This window comes from Oncorhynchus keta, unplaced genomic scaffold (genome assembly GCF_023373465.1).
Source record: "Oncorhynchus keta strain PuntledgeMale-10-30-2019 unplaced genomic scaffold, Oket_V2 Un_contig_4469_pilon_pilon, whole genome shotgun sequence".
NCBI lineage: Eukaryota > Metazoa > Chordata > Actinopteri > Salmoniformes > Salmonidae > Oncorhynchus > Oncorhynchus keta.
In genome coordinates, this window is record NW_026287788.1 from 149,151 (window position 1) to 159,326 (window position 10,176).

Consider the following 10,176-nt stretch of genomic DNA (forward strand, 5'->3'; position numbering starts at 1 on the left):
AGAGGGCTGTAGGACAGTACTGTGTCTGTTAGAGGGCTGTAGGACAGTACTGTGTCTGTTAGAGGGCTGTAAGATGCAAGTGACCTTCAAAGACGACCTTCAAGGAAACAAGATGTTTTGTGGCTTTCCAGGTCGTCTTTTTTGCAGTCGCTCTGCTCATCTCAGAAGATCGCTATATCAAATCAATGTGGTTCCTGTTATGTTAATTGAACACCTATCCAGGCATTGTGAGATTTGATCACCTGTGCAGCGCGACTGCAAAAAAAGACCATCTGGAACGCCACCGTTGTCTAAAGTTTTTTACAAGCTCTAGCAGACCAAGAGTCAGAGTGTTGCAATGTCGTTTTTCGTCACAAATAATATGTCCTTTTGTAGACGTATCATTCCTCCCGCAGCTGTGGGAGCAGTGTTGTCGCTTTGTTCCTTAATCTGATCTCAAGGCTATATAGGCTATTCATCAAAGTAGCCTATTTTGCGTTGATAACCAAATATAATCTCAGTGACTGTTCAAACAGTAAACCAAACAACAAGACTCCACCCACAAAGTAATAACTAGTGATTCCAGGCTATTGTGAAGGGAAAGAAAAGGGGGGGGGGGGAGCTAGCCTTTTTTTCTGTGACCAAAACAGAATGGAATTCTATTTTTAGCTTATATGGGAATGGATACACAAGCACTATATCAAACGGGATTATGTTTTTTAGGTTACACTGACAAGTATAAGAATATGTGCCGGAGCATATTCTTTAATTATAAATCTGATTATTTCACATTGAAATGTGGGAAGCTAAAAAGGTTAGCTAGCTTGCTATGTTTTTAGCCAGGCTAACGCCAGCTAGCCAGGCTAACGCCAGCTAGCTACTACTGGCAAGGGAAAGCAAAATGAAAAGACCAAAATGTAAAAACGTTGCTATCGCCCCCTTGTGGATCCGAGTGCATTGTTACCGAAAGGTGCCCGCTACTCCCAAAAATATCCCCCTCCACCAACGTGCAAGTAGACGGAGTCTACGGAGTGAAGCCTGTAGGAACCTTTACAAGGAGCCACAATAACCTTTCCTCAACCCTCAGAGCTAGGAGTAGTGGAAGGGAAGGAGAAATGAATACAGACATATTTCTTTCTTAGGAGGGATTTCAGGCTTGGAATGCTGGCTGAAGGGGGCTGTGCAAAAGGTTGCCGGTGTGTGTGTGTTTGCATTCGTGTGTGTGTGTGTGTTTGAATTTGTGTGTGTGTGTGTGTGTGTGTTTATAGTGGCAGTCAGAGAGCTGATAAAGGGCTGCTCCAGGCTCCAAGTAGAGTTCTGGGACAATACAACACAGGAACTGAGCTGCCGGACTCAGGAGGTCAATAGACCTGCTGTCAACATGGCCTCTGTTCTTATCTTTCTTTGCCTTCCCCAGAGTGAGTGTGTGTGTGTGTGAGAGTTTCGTAAATGTGTGCAGGATGTTTTAGTATGCTTGTGGTCATGTGTATCTGCCTGTGGGTGTGTGTGGTAAACGTATGTGTGTTTGTGTATCTTTGTTTTTCTGTGTGTGTGTATGTTTTATGTGCGGTTGTGTGTAAAACTACCTGATACCATGAGCTGTACTGTGTCTCTCTGTCTTGGCCCAGCACCAGACGCTGGTTTGACAGAGGCACACGGGGACTGTGGGGAATACTTGGAATTCCTGCTTTCCAGAGGAAGTTTTGTTGTTGTTGACTCATTCAGGGTAGGACCTATACCACACTAGGCTGACACTATAGCTGTCATGTTTACACTGATAAATAAATACAGCTACACACACAGAGAGAGAGAGAGAGCGAGAGAGAGAGAGAGAGAGAGAGAGAGAGAGAGAGAGACAGAGAGAGACAGAGAGAGACAGAGAGAGAGAGAGAGAGAGAGAGAGAGAGAGAGAGAGAGAGAGAGAGAGAGAGAGAGAGAGAGAGAGAGAGAGAGAGAGAGACAGAGAGAGAGAGAGAGAGAGAGAGAGAGAGAGAGAGAGAGAGAGAGAGAGAGAGAGACAGAGACAGAGAGAGACAGAGACAGACAGAGACAGAGACAGAGACAGAGAGAGCAGGTAGCACAGAGAAAAAGGGAGGACTCCTCATCAATGAGATATCAACTCTCCACACAAAGCAGGATCAGCATAAGATACTATTCACTGATTGCGTATGCCTTGAGGAGTTCTGAAATGGGCCGTGTTAAAAGAGGTTAAAAAAAACCCTGTTTGTCCTTATGACTCACAGGTTCCAGGTGGCCTCATGGGGAACAGACAAGGTGATCAGGGAGAGCTGCTATGGCCTCATGGGGAACAGACACGGTGATCAGAGAGAGCTGCTATGGCCTCATGGGGAACAGACACAGTGATCAGAGAGAGCTGCTATGACCTCATGGGGAACAGACACGGTTATCAGAGAGAGCTGCTATGACCTCATGGGGAACAGACACAGTGATCAGAGAGAGCTGCTATGGCCTCATGGGGAACAGACACGGTGATCAGGGAGAGCTGCTATGGCCTCATGGGGAACAGACACAGTGATCGGAGAGAGCTGCTATGACCTCATGGGAACAGACACAGTGATCGGAGAGAGCTGCTATGACCTCATGGGGAACAGACACAGTGATCAGAGAGAGCTGCTATGGCCTCATGGGGAACAGACACGGTGATCAGGGAGAGCTGCTATGGCCTCATGGGGAACAGACACAGTGATCGGAGAGAGCTGCTATGACCTCATGGGAACAGACACAGTGATCAGGGAGAGCTGCTATGGCCTCATGGGGAACAGACACGGTGATCAGAGAGAGCTGCTATGGCCTCATGGGGAACAGACACAGTGATCAGAGAGAGCTGCTATGACCTCATGGGGAACAGACACGGTTATCAGAGAGAGCTGCTATGACCTCATGGGAACAGACACAGTGATCAGGGAGAGCTGCTATGGCCTCATGGGGAACAGACACGGTGATCAGAGAGAGCTGCTATGACCTCATGGGGAACAGACACAGTGATCAGAGAGAGCTGCTATGACCTCATGGGGAACAGACACGGTGATCAGAGAGAGCTGCTATGACCTCATGGGGAACAGACACAGTGATCAGAGAGAGCTGCTATGGCCTCATGGGGAACAGACACGGTGATCGGAGAGAGCTGCTATGACCTCATGGGAACAGACACAGTGATCGGAGAGAGCTGCTATGACCTCATGGGGAACAGACACAGTGATCAGAGAGAGCTGCTATGACCTCATGGGGAACAGACACAGTGATCAGAGAGAGCTGCTATGGCCTCATGGGGAACAGACACAGTGATCAGAGAGAGCTGCTATGACCTCATGGGGAACAGACACAGTGATCAGAGAGAGCTGCTATGGCCTCATGGGGAACAGACACAGTGATCGGAGAGAGCTGCTATGACCTCATGGGAACAGACACAGTGATCGGAGAGAGCTGCTATGACCTCATGGGGAACAGACACAGTGATCAGAGAGAGCTGCTATGACCACATGGGGAACAGACACAGTGATCAGAGAGAGCTGCTATGGCCTCATGGGGAACAGACACAGTGATCAGAGAGAGCTGCTATGACCTCATGGGGAACAGACACAGTGATCAGAGAGAGCTGCTATGGCCTCATGGGGAACAGACACAGTGATCAGAGAGAGCTGCTATGACCTCATGGGAACAGACACGGTGATCAGAGAGAGCTGCTATGGCCTCATGGGGAACAGACACAGTGATCAGAGAGAGCTGCTATGACCTCATGGGGAACAGACACAGTGATCAGGGAGAGCTGCTATGACCTCATGGGGAACAGACACAGTGATCAGAGAGAGCTGCTATGGCCTCATGGGGAACAGACACAGTGATCAGAGAGAGCTGCTAATCTACTGCTCATCACATGTCGAAGCCAAAGAGATCCTTCAGTCTCATATTATATAGAAACGTAAGCGTGAACACGGACTCTATGTAAACGTTGTTTCCTGGATGTTTGATACACATGTCACCATGGCGCCCGTTGCCTTGTATGTGCAATCATCAAAGTTCAAGCTACCGCCGCACAGAAAGGATTTTCAATTTCATTGAGTTTAGCGAGCTACTTTATGAGAATAGACTAAAGGTCAACTAGGCTAAGCTGTCTGGACTAGCATCTGTGCTGTGCTACTTTAAACAACTAGCTATCTTGTTTTTCCAAGGCTTCTGTCTTTTAAAAAACAGCCAACAACTGGAAATGCGTTAAAATGACCTCATCAGTCCGTTTCTCACAGCTTCCTGTTTCATACATGATTTCCATTAAGGAACGATGTCAGTCATTTATCACGGAGTACATTACGTATTGTTGGCAAAACCGCTAACAGCTAAGCTAGGCAGCAGTGCACCACACAAACACAGGAAGTTAAAAAATTACCAAGAAGTTGATAGGCCTATATGGATTTACAACACCGGAAATCATAAAATAACTTTATTAACAGCCATGGCACCTTAACACCCTGGGCTCTCTGTACATTTCCTCCTACCACTGCAGCTAGACTGTGACAGACAGCAACAGTTGCCGGCTAGCTTCCTAACTATTTTGTTCTCACAGGGTCTGCAACAGATGGGCAGGCGGGCGGTGAGGCGCAAAGTAGAGAGATGTAAAATGGAGGTGACAATCCCAGAGAAGGCTGAGACATTTGCCACCGAGACTGACTGAGACTGACTGAGGGAGATCCTTTAAGGCCCTCAGTGCCTCAAGGACATAACCCCCTGCTCCCTTTCTCCTCTCTCTCCCACAGAGTCAAGTGCAGAGGGGGTGAGGGGTGTGTCCTCTTCAGCTTCCTTTTAAGGCCATGGTGTGAAGGCGATCAGGGTCCATCCACCCTCAGGATGTAGAGAGCTCTGCCGTGAGGCCGTGGTGATGCCAGAGATTGGGATGTATGAGTCTGGCTTCTCCACCCGCTGTGCATGTGCCTTTAGGAAGGAGGGGGAAAGAGTGAGAAAGAAATATGGAGTGATAGAGAGGGAAAGAGAGTTAACATGTATGTTTAGTGCTTAGCGCCAGACACCCTGTGTTCTTGGATGCGGAGTCAGACAGAATGTTCATTCCAAAGTCCTACAATAGGGCCAGGAACAGTTGAACAATTCCATGTCAAATGTTATTTCCAATTTAGCAACAATGTCTGTTGGAGCTACAAGTACAGACAAGGCCTGGAACCATCCAATGGGAGTATTGCATCAGTTCCAACCAGTGTATACTCTAAAAGGCTGTATTCCCAAAAGGATGGACTTACAGGGCACTATGAGAGGATGTCAAACAAACCTCCACTTCTCCCATCCCCCAGACCAGTAAAAGTCCTCCTGTCCTGTTCACAGCATGGGCTGGGCCTTCCAGAGAATGTGCTTTATATCACCAGTAATTGCTTGTGATTCTCCCTCTTGACTTCAAAGGCAGGGTGCACGGCAGCTCAGGGGTCAAAGGCGAGACCGTTGCCCAAACGCCCCCCAATTTCCTGTTGCCGTCTGGCTTGCTCTCTGAGCAGGAAGAGGAAGAGGGATCTGAGGCGAAGGCCGTGAACTCTGGGGCTGTCTGACGAGACAGAGCTCCATACTTCCCTGTCTGTCTGTCTGTCTGTCTGTCTGTCTGTCTGTCTGTCTGTCTGTCTGTCTGTCTGTCTGTCTGTCCATCTGTCTGTCTGTCCATCTGTCTGTTTATCTCTCTATTTATCTCTCTGCTTATCTGTCCATCTGTCGTTCCGTCCGTTTGTCCTTCTGTCTGGCTAATGCCTCCTCAATTTACATCTCAGCTAGCATAGTTGTGCATATTAGTTTTGGCTTTATCCTATTCTGTGGTTCTAATAATAGGACTATACCATAATGGTAATTACATGGTCCTTTAAACAACGTTTTCCAGAGAATAACTACAGTATAATCAGTGGGCCATGGTGGTGACGAACAGAGATGAAAATGTGGACACGGGCAGAGTCTTCATCTTGGCTGTACATTCTAGTCCTATCTGTGCCCCTAACCCACATCTGTCAGATGTCCCAGAGGAGAGACTACGGGGCAGTTAGTTGTCATTATCATAAGGTAATGCAGAGTGATCAGATGTCCCAGGGGAGAGACTACGGGGCAGTTAGTTGTCATTATCATAAGGTAATGCAGAGTGATCAGATGTCCCAGGGGAGAGACTACGGGGCAGTTAGTTGTCATTATCATAAGGTAATACAGGGTGATCAGATGTCCCAGGGGGGAGACTATGGGGCAGTTAGTTGTCATTATCATAAGTTCATGCAGAGTGATCAGATGTCCCAGGGGAGAGACTACGGGGCAGTTAGTTGTCATTATCATAAGGTAATGCAGAGTGATCAGATGTCCCAGGGGAGAGACTACGGGGCAGTTAGTTGTCATTATCATAAGGTAATACAGGGTGATCAGATGTCCCAGGGGAGAGACTATGGGGCAGTTAGTTGTCATTATCATAAGTTCATGCAGAGCGATCCGATATCCCAGGGGAGAGACTACGGGGCAGTTAGTTGTCATTATCATAAGGTAATGCAGAGTGATCAGATGTCCCAGAGGAGAGACTATGGGGCAGTTAGTTGTCATTATCATAAGGTAATGCAGAGTGATCAGATGTCCCAGAGGAGAGACTACGGGGCAGTTAGTTGTCATTATCATAAGGTAATGCAGAGTGATCAGATGTCCCAGGGGAGAGACTACGGGGCAGTTAGTTGTCATTATCATAAGGTAATGCGGAGTGATCAGATGTCCCAGGGGAGAGACTACGGGGCAGTTAGTTGTCATTATCATAAGGTAATGCAGAGTGATCAGATGTCCCAGGGGAGAGACTACGGGGCAGTTAGTTGTCATTATCATAAGGTAATGCAGAGTGATCAGATGTCCCAGGGGAGAGACTACGGGGCAGTTAGTTGTCATTATCATAAGGTAATGCAGAGTGATCAGATGTCCCAGAGGAGAGACTACGGGGCAGTTAGTTGTCATTATCATAAGGTAATGCAGAGTGATCAGATGTCCCAGAGGAGAGACTACGGGGCAGTTAGTTGTCATTATCATAAGGTAATGCAGAGTGATCAGATGTCCCAGGGGAGAGACTACGGGGCAGTTAGTTGTCATTATCATAAGGTAATGCAGAGTTATCAGATGTCCCAGGGGAGAGACTACAGGGCAGTTAGTTGTCATTATCATAAGGTAATGCAGAGTGATCAGATGTCCCAGGGGAGAGACTACGGGGCAGTTAGTTGTCATTATCATAAGGTAATACAGGGTGATCAGATGTCCCAGAGGAGAGACTACGGAGCTGTGAGGGCATCAGGGAGGAGCTCGTGATAAACATGGCATTGGGACTCCACTGGGATATACAGGTAGAGAGCTATCTAAAACTCACTAAGGACTGTATTCATGGACACACACACACACACACACACACACACACACACACACACACACACACACACACACACACACACACACACACACACACACACACACACACACACACACACACACACACACACACACACACACACACACACGCCACCCAGTCCCTATGTCCAGGACAGGATGAAGAAATCGTAGGTCCCGGAGCGTTGTTTTTGTTTAATAGCCTACATCAAGATGAATTACTTTGAAAAACAGTGCTGCTGTTAGCTACAGATTGGGAGTTGTTGAGGACAAAATGGTTTATATTGGTTCTACAGACAGTAAGCATTTGGTTTCCAAACGTTTTCCTGCGATTTTATTTTGAAATCTGCAAAAAGCAAACCGACAGCTGCAACCAGCCATAGAAATATAATCCACAGACGGCTGTTCCCATTCAAGTCAGCGCTGACATCCACTGTCAGTGTACCCATGAGTTTAACTGTCAAATTGCCAGGGTCAGAGGTTACAAACCCCTTCTATGGATTGTATGTCAATGGCCACAACGCAACAATCTGTATATTTGGTGCTCATGCTGCCCAAGCTGATGCCTGCTTGACTATAGGTATATTGGTAACTGCCAAAATTAAGGAAACAGGTGAGTAAAGGAGGGATATGGCAGGGGGTGGCAGGTAGCCTAGTGGTTAGAGCATTGGGCCAGTAACCAGCAGGTAGCCTAGTGGTTAGAGCATTGGGCCAGTAACCAGCAGGTAGCCTAGTGGTTAGAGCATTGGGCCAGTAACCAGCAGGTAGCTTAGTGGTTAGAGCATTGGGCCAGTAACCAGCAGGTAGCCTAGTGGTTAGAGCATTGGGCCAGTAACCAGCAGGTAGCCTAGTGGTTAGAGCATTGGGCCAGTAACCAGCAGGTAGCCTAGTGGTTAGAGCATTGGGCCAGTAACCAGCAGGTAGCTTAGTGGTTAGAGCATTGGGCCAGTAACCAGCAGGTAGCCTAGTGGTTAGAGCATTGGGCCAGTAACCAGCAGGTAGCTTAGTGGTTAGAGCATTGGGCCAGTAACCAGCAGGTAGCCTAGTGGTTAGAGCATTGGGCCAGTAACCAGCAGGTAGCCTAGTGGTTAGAGCAATGGGCCAGTAACCAGCAGGTAGCCTAGTGGTTAGAGCATTGGGCCAGTAACCAGCAGGTAGCTTAGTGGTTAGAGCATTGGGCCAGTAACCAGCAGGTAGCTTAGTGGTTAGAGCATTGGGCCAGTAACCAGCAGGTAGCCTAGTGGTTAGAGCATTGGGTCAGTAACCAGCAGGTAGCTTAGTGGTTAGAGTGTTGGGTCAGTAACCAGCAGGTGGCTTAGTGGTTAGAGCATTGGGCCAGTAACCAGTAGGTAGCCTAGTGGTTAGAGCATTGGGCCAGTAACCAGCAGGTAGCCTAGTGGTTAGAGCATTGGGCCAGTAACCAGCAGGTAGCCTAGTGGTTAGAGCATTGGGCCAGTAACCAGCAGGTAGCCTAGTGGTTAGAGCACTGGGCCAGTAACCAGCAGGTAGCCTAGTGGTTAGAGCACTGGGCCAGTAACCAGCAGGTAGCCTAGTGGTTAGAGCATTGGGTCAGTAACCAAATCAAATGTTAGTAGATGTTAATGCGAGTGTAGCGAAATGCTTGTGCTTCTAGTTCCGACAATGCAGTAATAACCAACAAGTAATCTAACTAACAATTCCAAAACTACTGTCTTATACACAGTGTAAGGGGATAAAGAATATGTACATGAAGATATATGAATGAGTGATGGTACAGAGCAGCATAGGCAAGATACAGTAGATGGTATCGAGTACAGTATATACATATGAGATGAGTATGTAAACAAAGTGGCATAGTTAAAGTGGCTAGTGATACATGTATTACATAGGATGCAGTAGATGATATAGAGTACAGTATATACGTATGCATATGAGATGAATAATGTAGGGTATGTAACATTATATTAGGTAGCATTGTTTAAAGTGGCTAGTGATATATTTGACATAATTTCCCATCAATTCCCATTATTAAAGTGGCTGGAGTTGAGTCAGTGTCAATGTGTTGGCAGCAGCCACTCAATGTTAGTGGTGGCTGTTTAACAGTCTGATGGCCTTGAGATAGAAGCTGTTTTTCAGTCTCTCGGTCCCAGCTTTGATGCACCTGTACTGACCTCGCCTTCTGGATGATAGCGGGGTGAACAGGCAGTGGCTCGGGTAGTTGTTGTCCTTGATGATCTTTATGGCCTTCCTGTAACATCGGGTGGTGTAGGTGTCCTGGAGGGCAGGTAGTTTGCCCCGGTGATGCGTTGTGCAGACCTCACTACCCTCTGGAGAGCCTTACGGTTGAGGGCGGAGCAGTTGCCGTACCAGGCGGTGATACAGCCCGCCAGGATGCTCTCGATTGTGCATCTGTAGAAGTTTGTGAGTGCTTTTGGTGACAAGCCGAATTTCTTCAGCCTCCTGAGGTTGAAGAGGCGCTGCTGCACCTTCTTCACGATGCTGTCTGTGTGAGTGGACCAATTCAGTTTGTCTGTGATTTGTATGCCGAGAAACTTGATGACGAGCTTGCAGGGTACTATGGTGTTGAATGCCGAGCTGTAGTCGATGAACAGCATTCTCACATAGGTATTCCTCTTGTCCAGATGGGTTAGGGCAGTGTTCAGTGTGGTTGAGATTGCATTGTCTGTGGACCTATTTGGGCGGTAAGCAAATTGGAGTGGGTCTAGGGTGTCAGGTAGGGTGGAGGTGATATGGTCCTTGACTAGTCTCTCAAAGCACTTCATGATGACGGAAGTGAGTGCTACGGGGCGGTACCAGCAGGTA